Here is a 17,411-nt window from a genome sequence, read left to right as displayed (position 1 = left end):
TGAAGTAGTCGTTAAGAACTGTGCTATATGAAAGTTTGCTGGAAAGGAAAAATTAACCACGGAAAAACAAATACTAAGAACAAAGTAAATTACAATGGCTAAAAAATATACACTTTTTATAAATTTTCTGCTTTATAGCAATAAAACAAGCATTGACGTTGCAAATATAATTCACTCAATCCATACAAGAACGAGCGTTTGAAGCCACGGGTAACTACTAGTAATTGTATACCATTCCGAATAATTGAAGGCATTCTAAATTATTGACTTACTAATAAATTAACACTTTTATAACATGGTTTGCAGTGTTCCTTTGACCGCACCTTGACATAATCTTAATTATTTACCTGTTACAGTAACATCTTATGACTTTAATTTTAATGTCGACAAAGAATTATACCGTACTTTATCTAAGACTGGACAAGTATAAATTATGCTGTCCGCAGATACTCAAAATTAAGTATTGGTGTAAGTTTACGAAATAGATAATCTAGGCACTGTTGTAACTGTTGTTTAATACAACTTTTTAAAACCAGTTTTAGAAAGTGTTCTCATGCCTATACTAATCAGTAACTATTATACCGACAATTAATAAATAATTAAAAACGGGAAACAATCTTTACAAAATATTATGTAAAGAGATATTGTGGGTTTTACGGAACTCAACTCATATCCCTGTTTATTACATAAAACCCTCTAAGCTAGGTCCTACTGATCTACAAAGCAGCAGAAAATCCTACCTTTTTCTTCAAAGGTGTGTAATATGATTTGAAAGAGCCTTTTATATGTAATAAACTGTTTTCTGTAAACATTGTATTATGACAGCTCTACCATGATAAATTTATTTAACCACTGTCTTTAATTTTTTCACATTTATGGTGTGAAAATAATACAAAATTAACAATACTTCTTATTTCAACACCATGGTGTAACAATGCAAAACGACTAACTGATTCTGGATTTTACTTATTGAACTAAATAAGGAATGTGTAGTGTTACTTTTTTGCTTTTCTCAGACATTGCGGTTTGTCACATACGGTAGCTGAGAAGAATAAATGGAGGCACTGGGAAATAACTTGAGTCAACATAACAATTGCTCCGTGACTACAGTTTGTAGAAACGAGTGCAGTGAGTTTATGATTACATCAAGTAGAATTATAAAGCAATACAAGATACACTAAATGCAATTGTTATGACAAGATTTTTGAAGGGCCACCACATCTATTTCTTATTGACGAGAGTTACAATACTACTTCGATACATATACACTGATACAATTCCTAGACTGGACCGAGGAAATAGTATGATGTTTCGAAAATGGACTGGGAAGGAAGAACATGGACTTTTTTGTATCACGTATCATCTTTACAATATGGATTACAAACTGTCGTAATGTAAGTATAGAAATATGTTAGAATTACAGATTTTGATTTTAGTTTTTAATTTTTAACAGCAAAATCTATATCTTGACGATTTAAAAAACTGTGCTGTATTGAATCTAGCCTCATCACAAAATTACAAATAAGTCTATTAATATCGTTTCTCAGGGCAAAATAGCAAATGATAATATTTCTTCGGAGGTATGATACATTTTAATTAGAAGTTACAAACCTGAAATAAAAACTATTCACAGTCTTCATTAACCTCTGGTCTTCTTAATTATGAACAATAATGCGTGACATAGTATTAATTCAATTTTTTGACATAAGACCCTATCGTATAACATCACTAAGTTCTTTCACTAAGACACCTATGAATTTCTACTTTGGAGTCCTTTACATTGACCTTCAATAATTCAAGTGTTGAAATAGTAATCAAGAGCCGATCAAACAAATACTTGGGATTTCGCATATAAATTGCGAGCGAAGGATTTGTGCTAGTATCTAAAATTTAATAATGCTCTTTGACAAGTTTAAAAAAACTTTTCAAAAATATCCTAGAAAAATCATACATGATATCAAAAACAGACACATGCCTAATTGCAGCTACATACAATAATTGATAAAAACCTTACGGAGAGATAGAAGCGATTTTTTTTATTTTCTGTTATATCATCGATAAATCTCCTAAACCTACATGTATGAAGAATTGTATTTATTTTAATACTGTGTGGTGTAAAATTGTATTTATTTAAATTATTTTAAAGCTTGTATCATAAATATTCATTTGAGGGTATACATGATAAATTTAAAGTTACTCATTAAACATTATCTTTTCCTATAGTTAATAAAGGAAAGTTTCTGTTGTCTTCAATGTGGAGATCAAAATTTTACTTAGTTTTCTTTCATTGGTTTCTTATATTACGGGATAGGTTTATCTATTTAAGGTTTTTTTGGTTTTTACTAATGAAAGTTATTTTTAAATACTAAAGTGGACAACGAATATTTTTCTAATATTTATAAAAATATAAAGTACTATTAATATTTTCATAACCTTTGTTACTTGCATCAAACAAAAGGAAAGCAATCTAGTAATGTTTATAACCTCGAAAAGCTGCGAAGCTTTAGGAATGAATGACGCTTTTACAGTCATGCCTGGCTAAGAAAACAGGCCAGCCAACTTCTGCAGACTTAATAATTGCATAGCCTACTTTTAATTGTTATGGGGTTATTCTCTTATAAATAATATCTACTGTATAAAAATATATTTACACTGTTAAAGTATTTGTATTAATTTATATTAATGTATTGGACAAAATTATACACTCTAGGAGTTATGCTAAAAATTTATTTGTAAGGTTGTGTTAAATCCAGACAATATCATTAAAGTAAAAGACTATTTATGATAGTAAGAAGAATTCAAAATTATAATTTAAACTGTATTACTCATTTATAGGCAATTTATATCAGACATTGCATTGAGGGAGGGCTGCAGAAAGTAGTCGAAAGTGCATCAGTTGAAAAATATAAACAAATTTTAAGTGTACATTTACATCAAAACTTCCAATCGTACCATCTGAAACAAACATTTGTCTTAATGCTTAATGAACACAGGTGGTTTGAACATTTAAGTATTATTAATAAATTAAAAGAGAAACAAAATTATTAGATGATGAAATTTTAATCTTGCTGTTAAATCTTGCTAGACAAAACCTTTCTTGATAAATTGTTACATTTAAATGAACTTTTGGTAAGGATAATCAAAATCATCGAATAAGTTACAGCAACAGGATAGAAATATTATGTGATATGGTAAAGCAATACTGGTTTAGTTCTTGTTAAATTTAATAACTTTATTTTGTGTAAAATTATCGTAAATTTAGTTAATATTACGCCAACCTCTTGATAAAAGCAAATCATAAATTTAAAAAGATATTGAAACCAACGTGTCTGGCAGAGTAAGAAAACGAAACTTCGTCAGGAAAGCAAATATATTAATTCTTCCAATTAATTGTTACTAGATCATAATGAATAAAAGTTCATAGCAAATTTGCAGAGAGCACTGACCCCTGAGAGTCACCAGCTTTAACTTATCTTTTCTACCTATAATAATTACCTACTTTTACTTTCCTTTCCCCTAAAAACGGTTTGTAACTTTTTGCAATGCCTCCAACACCTGTTTGTTCGAGTATAAAGCAGATATGACGGCAGATACCCAGGCCGACGGCAACAAAAAACCAAGTAGTTGAATAAAAGGAGAAATGTGGGTTTTGATGACATTAAATACGAAAACAATCAGAATTATTATGCAAAAACGTTGTTTATAATATATTTTTTCTACAACACTTGGCACTCGAACTACCGGTTGACGTTTCTAATATTCTAAAGCATTTTTGGCACTATTGTGCTACTGTATTATTTAAAAAGTTGTTAACAATATATCTCATGCCAATAAAGGGTATTAAAATTACATTCCTTAAATATGGCTACCCAAAGACTATAACAACTTTAAAAACTAAAACTCTAAAATATCTCAAATGTAGTAAGTACTACGTTGTTATTTCACTATATAAATTGAAAACAAAACTCTATTATAGAAAAAGATAATATACTTTTAACTGTGCATTTCTTACAAAATATAATTAAAAAGATTAAGAAATGAAAGACCGGTGTGTATAAGAACAAATGTATATATGAAACCAATACATTTATATGGAATATCCAATTTCATTATCTTTCGGCCCAAAATCAAGTACAGTGAATTCATTATGAATGGGTCAATCTATAAATCAGGTAATACAACTGAAATTCTGAGATAATAACAAAATCCGTGATGAAATATATTGCAATAGAGTAGGAGAACGTACCGCAACGCAACTTTATGCAAAAGAACTCGAGAATACCGAACGACATTTATTATATGAGAACATTCACTACTATTAAGTAATAATAATAGTGAATTCTTAGGAAGATAAATAAACAATAAAGTACATGATTTTAACAAAAAAAGTTAACATCGATAAACTGGACGAAGTCACGTTTATGCAGCTTCAACTGCTGAGAGCCAATTTGCATTGCATAATGACACGACCTGACTTTTCTTAAATCGACAGAAAAAATATCCTCCAATAAAGAATTCTATTATAAACCGCATCAATCTTCACAGGCGTCGCTAAAATAAAAATTAACATTTTAAATTGTGTCACAATTTACTAGTGGTATACAATTAAAACCATTCCTACGCTCTAAAAATCCTACCCTAAATATATGTTATAACAGAGTCATTTAACAATTTACAGATCTATAAAGTGGCAAAGATAGTCTGATATATAGTCTGACGGTCATATAACTACTATTAATTATCTGTATGACGTTCGGTCCAAGTATATTTGTAGGTAAATATTATCTGAGAGAAAATATATTTTGTTATCCCTTGAGTTCAAGCTCCATTCTAGGCGTGGAGCCGATCGACCTTTTCATAGATGGATGGCCTACCATGGATTACAAGATAAAATCAGGTTGTTTTTTCTGTACGATGAGAATTGACTCTCGGCTCCGCCCATATTATGTCACCTGTATACATGTATGTGTATTATACCGCAGTTTCGGTTTAATATCTATTGACTAAAGATGGCTCTCCAATGCGAGGCCGAAACATTACAAGATTTAAACTGTTATGAGTATTGTTAATGTTTATGCATGGTTTCAGCCGTAATACGACTTTAGTTATTTTAAGCATTGTGTTTTGTATTTATAAACCTCTTTTTTAAGTGTAAGAAATGATTTTTACTAAAAAACTACCCTTCATTTATAACTTACAGTAATCAAATCTATAACATCTTGCTAAACAAATATGAAATCTTTTAAAATATCGGTTTTGAAACTTAAAAATCCCATATTGACTATCGTTAACAATTTTATCAGTTTGCAGAAATATATTACAGGCTTCCGCTAATGATTGTAACGCTATCACTGTCAGTAACTACATGGTAAGGTTAAATATGAAATATAATTCTTAAAAATATCAATAATAATAAGAAACATATAAAATTGGATCTAGTAAAACTTATCTGCTATTTAACAGGGTTATGTAAATTTCGAATAATTTTTGGACAACAGAAACATGCCAGATTATTTATTCGGCCTAATTAGCTTCATTAGCCCCAGTGTTGGAGTTCTCTTAAAAAAACTCGTAATGAAGCCTTTATAATGTCAACATATGACGTATGAGACTTGTTATATTTGCACCTAATACTCTACTTCACTGGTAAACAGGAAAATCCAGCAGAGACTAATCTGGCTGTCAACATCAAGCGGATTACAGCATCAGAGAGTTCCTAGAATAACATGTTTTGATCATTCAGAATTTATTTTTTAACAGAGGATACAATTTTAATTTCCTAATTTAAGCAGATTTTTTTACGAAATGGAGCCTAATTTTGTTTTGTGATTTCATGGTGGATTTAGGAATCAATATGATTTAAAATTGCTGATTACTAATAAATATAAATATAAATATCCGAGGTTGTGTATTAGAAACGAGAGTTACAATTATTTAATATTTAATGCATTTACAATGTCGGTTTAATGAGATAAACATGAACTAAATAAGGTGTGAATATTAATTTATTTGACAAAAAGTATCACAGATTAATCAATGTATTTAATCATAAATCTAGAAACGATGACAAATTCATAATTTACGTGATATTTTTTTTATTTTATAGTATTATTATTATTATTAATGCAATGTACATCATTTTCGTTATAAAAATACTCACTGCATTAGTAATTACATATTTTATATATTCATGCAGCCGTGTATTAGTGAAGGTTATTTCCTGTGTTTCTGCCAACTTTATTAAAAATCTATATTTTTCAAAGCCTAATTCCACAACACATGTCATAAAAACAAAACATTTTATAAAATAGTTAAAAAGTGATTGTTAAGAATATTATGTATCTTTCCGAGTAACTCTGCGTTCCTAAATAGTTCTTACAAGAAAGATGGATGATATATACTTAATCATTACTTTTTTACTGTCGTATACGAAGTATATTTCGAATTTACATTATATTTATTCAAACAATTGTTAAGAACATTTAATCTATGCTCTATTAGTTTTACTCAGAACACCGGAAATGATATTAATATTCAGAATTTTAATAATTACTTTCTTAATTCTTTACTTAAATATAAATCGTGCCAGTGATTAACTATTTCATGAGCTTGTATAGTGATATTAGGTAAAGTTTTAAATTATTAAAAAATTTCATACTTGGCGTGGTAAAAAATCTAATTAGTACGTAATAATAAATCCTGATAATAGTAGTGATAACCTGATGAGTAAAAAGTACAAGTCAAATGATCAAAAATATTTTTTTTTAAATTAATATAAATAACTTCTAATTAATTCATATAAATATATTTTTTATCTAACTCAAATTATCTAACTAAATAAGAATGTTTTAAGTATAGACTCAAATAAAAATCTTCTTAAATTGTATCAGAATCAAAATAAAGTTATTCTATAAATTACTTATACAGCCGACTGATTTTCCTCTTCAAAATCAAAGGCCAAAACCACAATTGTGTCCAAAATATTCTCACCTTCATCACACCTTCAACTTCAAAAAATACTGAAATAAACAACATGGAATTTTTGCAGAATGCTATTTGCACACTTTAGATTTCAACTACATGGGTAAGGTTTTCTTATATTTAATAACTGCCAAATTATTTACAAACTTTTCAACTAAATATCACGGAATTTTGGTTACATCATAAGTGATTACTTCAACTATACACTTTTGCTTTTATCGATTAGAATACAATCTGATATTCAATGATTCAGAAATGGGGATTAACACAAAAAGAAACTTAAACTGTCAGGACGAATTAGAAATGCTGGGGGATGCTGTTTGTAGTCGATTGGAAAATAATAAAAAAAACTAATAATGGTGATTTTAAACAATACCACCATTATAGGAAAAAAACTTAATAAATAATATCATCTCACACGTAGTTTCCACAAGAATACCTAGTTATTTAAATCCATTTTACTAATTTCTACAAACATTATTGTCATTAACAACGAGGTAATAAAATATGTAATACCCACCTGAAATATTAAATACATTTTTTTGGATCTCCAATATTTCGTAATATTATATATTTTAAACAAATTGACCTTTTTCCCAATTGATTTTACATTACCCGCATTTCATATTCATATTTTACGATTAAAGTTTAAAGTTTCATTTCACTCATAGTTTAAATGTTATTTAAGTTATAAAATAACGGATAACTGTATTTCAATAGACGTTTAATATTATTTCAAGTTTAACTTTTTTTCGGAAGATAGTTTTAATTAAAGTTGGAGTTAAATCCCTGACAGAAAACGTGGCTAGAAGATTGCTACCGATGTTTGCATGACCTCGTTTCCAAACCTTTGTCAACAAAGACACTTACTGTGTACTGCAATCCTGAGTTTGCAGATCGAGTGTCAAAGCGATGATATTTGAGACAATTAGAGTGAACAAAAATAATAGACACTAGTCCCGGCTTATAGCGAGTAATCAGGCGTTCCTTAAAATAAGGGTATTAAAACACTTTTTTTATTGAGAGAATTGTATTATTTTTCCTGTAGTAATTTTGTTCGCTTGCTTTTATGTCAAGGAAAAGTGGAAGTAATCGTAAAACACCATATATAATTTATTGTTGGAAAGTGGATATGTTATATTATTGATTATACAACGTTCCTCAACAAATCTTTTGCATTTCTGAAAAGGACTGCCCAATATATGTATTAACAGCAATATAAATCAGAATGACATCACGATGTAAAACTGACAAGTATCATACAAATATCCACTCTTTCGTCTCGCTATATTTTATTTGCTAAAATCTATGTAAAGATTATAAAGAACAAAGACGATTTACGAGAGTCTCTTCTCAAAGTGACCGTATGAATGAATCTTACTCTAAATTGAAAAATGATATTATCCTTTACAAAGTTACCACTAAATATTTTGTCAGATTTGAAAAAAAGAGTACGTATACAAACCTAATGGACCCGGCTTCTTAGTTCAACACTGGAACTTGGTTTTAAATTTTCAATTATGAAATTCATTTACATAAAAATTTAAAAATATTTAATAAAATATTAACTAAAGTAAATAAAGCACAAACGTTAAACATATTGGTCATTTCTTTGTAGGAAAACTCTTCCAACAATCTGACAGCAATTGATTGGTTAGCGCCTCAGTCTATCGCCCAGAGACTTGAATTCAAATCCTCAGCTTAGCGTGAAAAAATTAAGTGAACTCTAAAAAACTAGATTTTCCAGCAGCCTCGTTATTGAGAAAACTGAAGACAATTCGTTGCATTGCTTTACAGTAAATAAGAGCCTAGAATAAAATTTAATATTTAGTTACGTTACAGCAACAATTATTATCAACAATGGAAATAATCCTTGACTGATTTTTTTCAAATAGAATTTTAAGGTATAATTTGAGTTTGGGATGTCAAAAAGGAAGTAATATTTATCTTGTGTTGGATATTTAATTTTGAAGATTGGAGTTAAAGTTCCTAACAATAAACTAAAACGGAAGGGAACTCAACCGTAGTAATTTTATTAGAGCGTTTATCTATAAAACAGATAATTATTTTGACTTTATAACGCCTCAAGTTTTTTCATCGTTTAAAGACAAAACAGTCATAGTCTATTTACGAAACAATCACCAAAACATAAAAAAAATATTATTATTATTATGTCTATACTAACCAAAAACACCATTTTTAACGTATGACGTGATCAGATATAAAACCGTCAAATCTCCTGGATATATATATATATATATATATATATATATATATATATATATATATATATATATATATATATATATATAAAATATATATTGAAATCAACTTGTTGTATTGAATCCTGACAAATTGCCGTATAAACATAAATCTATAACCATTGCAGAATTTTAAAAAATATGTAGACATAAAATAAATAATAAGCAGTGTTTAAGTCGTTATCTCGGTTTGACGATGATTTGTACGTCAATTAGATGAAAAAGTAGAAAATTCTAAGACCTAAATTACCTTGATTCAAACCCAGGATGGAATCACAACACAACAGTGTTGGGAACATCAACAAGAGCAATGTTGTTTCAGAGGAGAGTTCAGTGGGTGGAAGCTGACATGTCAAACAAAGATGTTACAGCAGCTGTAAAACTATCCTGGCAGGTACAGTAGTGTTGTGTCTGTTTATACTAATAATATAGCCTTGATATTTAACAGATTGTTTTAGAATATTGGACTAAATTAAATGTATAAATTATCATTAAAATTTTTATTTACTATAAAATTTACGAAAGATGTATCTTTAAAACGTCTAGATAAAAAGATTACTAAATTAAAAAAGAAATGTTGTCAGCCTATTGCGTGCTTCTATACCGTTTAGAAATTCCACGGCTGGACTTTCACCAACATAAAAACTATTTCTTATATTTGTGGAATAGAAAAATAGTTTCAAGATACCTCGCAAAAATAATAATTTCACATTTTCATTTGTTAGGTTTCATCATTCATCGAGTTAGGTTTTATAGCAGTGTTTAAATAATAAACAACGGTTTTACAACGCAGGGAAGTAGAGAGTGATCTAAATTACGGTTAAATAGGGAGTGTTATGCAAAGGGGTAAACTGGGATGTTCAATAATGCGGTGAAGTAGGAAGGATTCTTCAACACAGTGAAGGAGGAAAGGTTCCAAACACGAAAAAGTAGACAGAGTTCTAGTACGTAGTGAAGTAGGGGTTTTTCTACACCGCGTTGAAATAGGGATAGTTATGCAAAGGAGTAAAGTAGCCATGGTTCTATAATGCAGAGAAGAAGGGAGCGTTCCACAACGAGATTAAGCAGGGAGATTTATACAAGACAGTGAAGTAAAAACGGTTCTACAACGCGGTGAAGTAGAGAGACTTTAACAACGCAAGAATGAACTGAAATCAAATCTTGAACTTTGTACATTAAACTTTCACTCTATTAGTTTTCTTTATACTCTATGAACCAATGCTAAACGCTTTAATATGTCCCATGTTAAAAACTCATATGATACTAGACAGGTTGCTTGGAAATGTATTTATTCTGCTAATTTCCTGTTGCTCCATTAGCTACCCATAAGACTAATGTAAAAAAATAAAAAGCGCTGGAGCCGAAGCCCTTGTGACTCACTCAAAATTTTAATCGCTCAATCTGAAAAACTCTAGGGGCAAGGAATGTCTCGTGTCATTTGAGCTAGGAAATCAGGCTTTAAGAAATATCTGTCTATAAAACAGCGCTGAGATCCAAACCTCACAGCATTTTACCTCCGCTACGTCGTTTAAGTTGTTAGGCGAGCTTAATTTTTTAACCCTACCGTGCAGAGGTTCGCAAACATGTGGACATTGTTCTTTTCGTTTACTGTTGATTCAAATACGAGATGTTAAAAAAGCAGTGATGACCATAGATATGTGACTAGAGGCTGAAAAAACTTTCAAACTAAACACCAAACAAAGACAGCATTAGAGTATTTGCTGTTCCAAACAAGCGATTAACATATCAATAACCTCGAAAGAATTAAAGTCTCAACTGACACAGCGACTGACCTGTTGCTTTTTAAGGTGATTTACTCCGTTGAAGTGTTTCATTTAGAGCCACTGAGATGAAAATCCAGTACATTTTCTTTACGTACATTTTGTAGTAACAAAGAAGGAACCTACGTTCTGTTCTACTAAAATTATTATTTATATCATATGAATGTAAAAACCTTTATGCCACAAACGCATACAATGCTAATTGTAAGGTTTTTCACGCAAAAAATAATTTTATTAGTACCCTAGCATTATTACTATAACAAAAACTCTAACGTCAAATCCAATACGCTCACTGAACTCGACCACAGATTACGGTCCAAGTTAAGTATCATAGTTCAGATTGCCAACTGCACAGTGATAATTAAACTACTTCTCTTGCTGCGCTGATAGAGCACGGTCTATATGGTTTATATGTAACAGAATTTACGTAAGGGATAACACGAATATGATAACAATGTTAAACGCACCACTTGTTAATTCTGCGTGATTTGTATTATTGGATAATCTCATTAATTAAACAGCACATTTACCGTGATAGCAATCACGTTGTTGTAATTACTTATCGATCATGAGTACTGACAATGCTTCTATGGTGAACCTTGTAAACTGATAATGTGCTAAAACAAAAATAATTTATTCCCCATGAGGTAATTATTATTTAACATTTATTCAATCGTGACACTTAATTCATTTGTAAAACCAACAATCATTTTATTTGTGATATTTCACAATTAATTATACGCTTAAATTAACTCATAGTAATTGAATATTATGTAAAAATAAATTAATGTTTCAATATTATTGTCATTGCAATAAACCTATTAAAATAGCCCTGAAATATTATTTATAAATATGAAACGTCTTCTCTATAGTCTGAAGGTAACATCTCTCTAATGAAAACCGCTACCACCCCCGATTCTTGGCGGTTGTGGAGGTTCATTTACAGAGGAACTCCTTTGTGGGTAAACTCAATATTTAATGTGCATCACTTTTCTCGACTGATATAAGAAAATAAAAATGGCATTGGATTTAAGAGCAACTCGATAAAACAAGAGGATTTCAAAACAGTACATGAAGAACGTTCAAAACTGTACTTATAATACACAGCTTATATGACGAAGACCGGGAGCGATTACGTAAATCTCACCATTAGTAAGGGTGGACTAAAACAAAACTGAGTTTACAAATGTATCTGTTTTTGGCTGGTTTAATAAACGTAATGTATTCACGTTTAAAGGCATACACGGGACAACCTGTTACCATAGACCTTGAAACCACATACAAGTACATACCTTTGTCTCACCATATACAAAACACTTTTCGGCAATATCAATTTAAATCTAATCCTAGTCTTTCATGAAATGAAGTATTGCACTTAAGGAGATTCTCGTTTACAAAATTAAATCAAATGTTAAAAGTAAGTAATATTTTCAAAATCTAATAATACATTGGACGAGGGTGAATAGAAATTTGAGACCAAAATTGTCATTAGCAAAGAAATTGTAAGTAACAGCTGTTATAGCATCATAACATTTTACGATATTTGGCAGCATTCGTAGATTTTTAGTTGTCAATATTTTAAGATACAAAATTTGGATAAACATTTATATATATTTTTTAATTATAAAATTCTATTTTCCTATAAGCTGAGAACTGAAAACAATATAATCACTAGTTATTTTTTAATATGATTAATAGCGATATATGAATTGTAAGTATAAAACAAGTTTAGGCGTTTAATTTAACATCATGTTAAAGTACTAATGCCAGATCTTGAAAGCCGGAATTTGCTACTTTTTCAAATAAAAATTACTAAGAAAACTTTAGAGCCATACCTGAGAACAGGCAATCTGTACATACAAATTATACTTACAGAAACATAGGTAATAAGATCCAGAGTATTACATACGAGAATATACATCTCAAACAAAACAGTAATGTGAAATTGGCACTAAATAGATCTTATTAAAAAGAAAATGCAAATGCAGAATAAAATTACGTTTTAGTTAAATATCCTTTTGATAGAAAGCAAAAACCACTATTAAATTTGAGACTAAACGAATGTAGACAACGCGATAAAGGCTTAGTGGAAACTTTAGTAACTGCTCAATATTGCTGATTTGAAAGTAAATGTAGAAAGTAGTATGGAGCTAAACATCATAAACATCGTGAAAAGAACGTTTTCAACAAATAATATATGAGTCTTCATTCATAAAAGTAATGAAAATCAGTGGAAGGAACCCGGGACGAAGGCGTTCAAAACAAACTCTGCATCGTTTAGACATTACAACACCCAGGCTACCAGTTTTTTCTGGTTTAACCAGCAGCCAAGAAATGTAATTTAGATGAAGTAATATTTTTATCAGGTGCACAGTTAAATTCAATGTGTTTTAAAAAATATCCAAAAGCACGGCGGAGCAACTTTTATTGGGTATATCTTTTTTTATCTCATTTTCCAAATGCAGTTACATTTCAGACTCTGCACTAATTAGTGCAAAGTGAAATTGAGCTAAACTTAATATTTGCATCCTAATTACTGCATGTACCGAGTTTCGGTTACTCGCTGATTTAATCAAGTGTTTTGATCGATGACTCTGTCTAGAGCACTGGGATCCCAGACCCTCACCGATTAAAGCGCTCTACCATGGTTCGCTTACAACTATGTACCTGTAACTCTCGTAAGCCTATGCGTTTTGTCTATGCCATGTAAAGAAATTGTAAGATTTCTTAGCTGTAACTAATGTTTTTACTTATGAGTTAAAAATTCGAATGATTAACTTACTGTCTGTACATTTAAGCATTGTTAATACTCGTTATAAACAAATAATGACAAAATTACAATGTGACATTGCTCTTATGGCAAATGCGCTGTTTAATTAATCATATTTTACAGGAACACAAATCATGCAGAATTAACAAGTACGTTTATCAGAGTTATCAAATTTATTTTAATATATTTTTCATTTAATTTATATATCATTTATTATTTAATTTATTTATTTTTAAATTGGTCCGTAATCTGTTTCGAGTTTAGATCTGACATCTGATTTCACATCTATAATTAAAGGCAATTTCAATGTTACCACCTATTTAATCATTTGCCAATGTTGGGGAGTTATTATTTTTCAAAGGGAGGCTGACATGTGTTTCAATTACATTAAATTTTTGGTTTTCAGGATGAACGTTCAAGGTGTGTTATTATTTCCGTCTTATCCCTGAAAGCTGAACGTGTTCACGTGTTCAAGCCCTCCAGGAACAGGATAATGGAAAAGGACCGCAAGGAACACATGTACAGGATCATGTGTGTTATGCAGTCTCAACAAACCACTTCCATTTAATCCGAATCCTACGTAATACCCACACGGTGTTGGATCTGATGCTACTAGGACTTCATGTTCCATTCATTCCTTCATTCATTCATGTGTGACCGAATAATAGTTTGTCTGTATAATAGTTCTTATAGAAATAAAACTATGTATCATATTATCCTTCAATTCATAATACAAAATGTAACTAAAGTCTTCGTGTAAAGGAACTTTTGTATTTTTAATAAAATTGTAATTTAATATAGTTTTAAATAATGTGGACTGCCTAAAATTGAATAATGTTGAGAATATTGATCAAAAGTTTTAACATAGTACAAAGCAGAAACTGAAAAAAATATTAGTTTCCATTGTGAATGTAATTAAAACTTATGCTACATGGAACTGTCCTAACAACATGTACTATCTCAAAAAAATTGGGCTCCGACATCCTACATTTACTTACTATATCATCGATTTATAAAATTAGAACTTTAGTAGTCATCAGTGTGATTTATTTTACTGGTAGACTCGGAACTAAATTGACTGAAGCGTGTATGAGTGATTTTTCTCTAAGAAGAGACCTGTCACGTTTGCATGCTCATGTAGGAGTTATGAATGCCCGGGAAAAACACTTTTTGTTGTAGCAGCAGAGAGCAATTCTTTATTTTTAAATACTAGTAAATTCTCAATGGGGTTTCCTATTCCAGTCAAGGAGACGAGTGAGCCACGCATATGGAAAGTTCACGCCGCACTGACTGAAGGGCATTATGTACTCACTAACCCCCCCCCACACTTTCAGGACATCATTGGGTACTGTGCGTGCGCAACTCTAAACTAATGCTGTCACTAGACATATATAACCGGGCATTGACTGATATTTACGAAAAATAGTATCGTATTTTGTACATTAATTTCAGGTTTTATAGATGAGATAATTCTTATTACAATTGTCCTAAGTTATTTATTTACTTGGCATACTACCATATATATGTACTATCGATATATAAACAATATGGTTTGCTGGCAGGGAGAGAGTGCGCCGCCAGGCCCCCTCCTGCCACAGTACGGGCAACACTCCCAGACAGCCCCATGCAAGAACGTTATCCTGCCGCTTTAAATCTTCTCTGTAGTTTTAGTATACTTGCGAGAATATGTTGGTGTTCTGGAGCCTTTTTATATCGTCTTTTCAACGTTACAGTTCAAACAGCTGTTAAGTGATCTATGTAAGCAGATTAAATTACTGTTTACAAGCTATGCAATCAGTGTGACTGTGTATTACTTTTCCATTGTACGAATACATACAGAAAATTACTAATTAAGGTAATTATTACTTTCTGAATTCCAATTTGTTTTTATACCTTAAACCCAACTTGGGAGGCCTAACACAAACAATCCACTGATTATAAACATCCATTATAAAATTTAATAAAGTTATATGTTGGATTGGAGTTTAAAATTGTAGTAAAATACTAAGTGATATCAGTGAATTCATCCATTAGATTACACACAAAACAAGTAAGAAATAAAATTTACCGACAAACAGCTATGATTTTATATTGTATTTATTACGAAATACAATTATAATATAATTAAGTACATACTTGCTGATGCAACAAACCAACAAAGTAAACGCTTTTAAACAGAACTAGTAATTCAATTGATAAAACGTATATAAGAACTTAAGTTAATTGTAATCAGTGATTAAATTTATATGCACGCAATTCAAAATGATATTTATTTTATTCAAAACTAAACCACATATGCAAAAAGAATATTATTTTGGTAATAAAAATTTTGAGAGTTTTTATAACATGTTTCTTATGGCTAGTATAAACACTTAATAATTTTTAAAGTATATTTTGTTTTGGCCATTCTTATATTTCAGCAAACCCATTTTTGCATTCTGTAATTTAAAATAAAAACTTAAATTGAATTCCAAAGTTTGGGCACTGTTGCTAAACATAATACTATTCAAAGCGTTTGATTTAGTTTTATTTTGGTTGTTACTATGTCCTCCCCCAAGATCTTATAGATAAAAAACAAAGTTACAAAAATATAGTGAGAAATCTTATACTTACAGGAATACTTAGATTGTAAATTGTCAACAGTTTTTTATAAGGATTAAGATTTTTATTGAGGATACGTTTGACGTAACAACCGAGCGCAAAGCGTTTTCCGTTTTTTTAAGTATCACGGTTTTCATATGTTTTATATATTTTCCTTAAGGACTTCTGCTATTGAAGAAATAAAAAAACATATTTATGATTCTAATCAATTAACAGAGGGAGGAATCATGATTTTTCCGGACATTTGCCATCGTTCAGTGAAACAAGAAATCAGTCGTAGGTGGTTAGTAAACGAATAAAGACGTATTGTGACCTGTATTCCGTAGTTCAGTTTTAATGATTAGGAGTTTGTTTAGTTTTTTATTAAGTGCATGTTTATTGAGTTAGTGAAGTTGACAAACAACATGGTGGTTGTGATTCCTGACTTAGGCGTGCCACAACGCTTTGGTAAGATTTGTTTATTTTAACCTAGTTTGTAATTATGTATTAGGTTAGTTCTTTACCTGAAGAATAGATCAGATTGCAGATCTCGATACGTAGTGTTAATGATTTTCTGTTTCACTGAACGATGGCAAATGTCCGGAAAAATCCTGATTCTTTCACAATCCTTCCATCGTCAAAAATAACCTTAGAACAAAGAATTAACAGAGGGGGTTTCTTCAACGAATTCCGGGTTCTGCGTGGATACTGAAATTTAATTGAATCACCACACGCACTTAGGGTTTGTGCAGCAAACTTCACTTTCATTTTGGAGTTGTAATAATAACTAGGTTTGTCAAGAGTTTGTTGTCAAAACCTTAATCCTTGTTTTTACTACAGCAAGTAGAGGGTATTGATAGCAAGCCTTTTCACTTATTCTTTACATTTACTACCCAATATGTAATTTTTTTCATTTTACTCGATCGGTAAAGATTTTACATGCGTGGATCAAATACGATTGTCACAATTAGTTTATAAATTTATTAATTCAGCTATTTTCCTCATTGCTGACCTTAGTCACACATAAGACTAACGTAA

The sequence above is a fragment of the Homalodisca vitripennis genome, chromosome 6 (genome assembly GCF_021130785.1).
Source record: "Homalodisca vitripennis isolate AUS2020 chromosome 6, UT_GWSS_2.1, whole genome shotgun sequence".
NCBI lineage: Eukaryota > Metazoa > Arthropoda > Insecta > Hemiptera > Cicadellidae > Homalodisca > Homalodisca vitripennis.
This window is presented reverse-complemented; position numbering follows the sequence as displayed.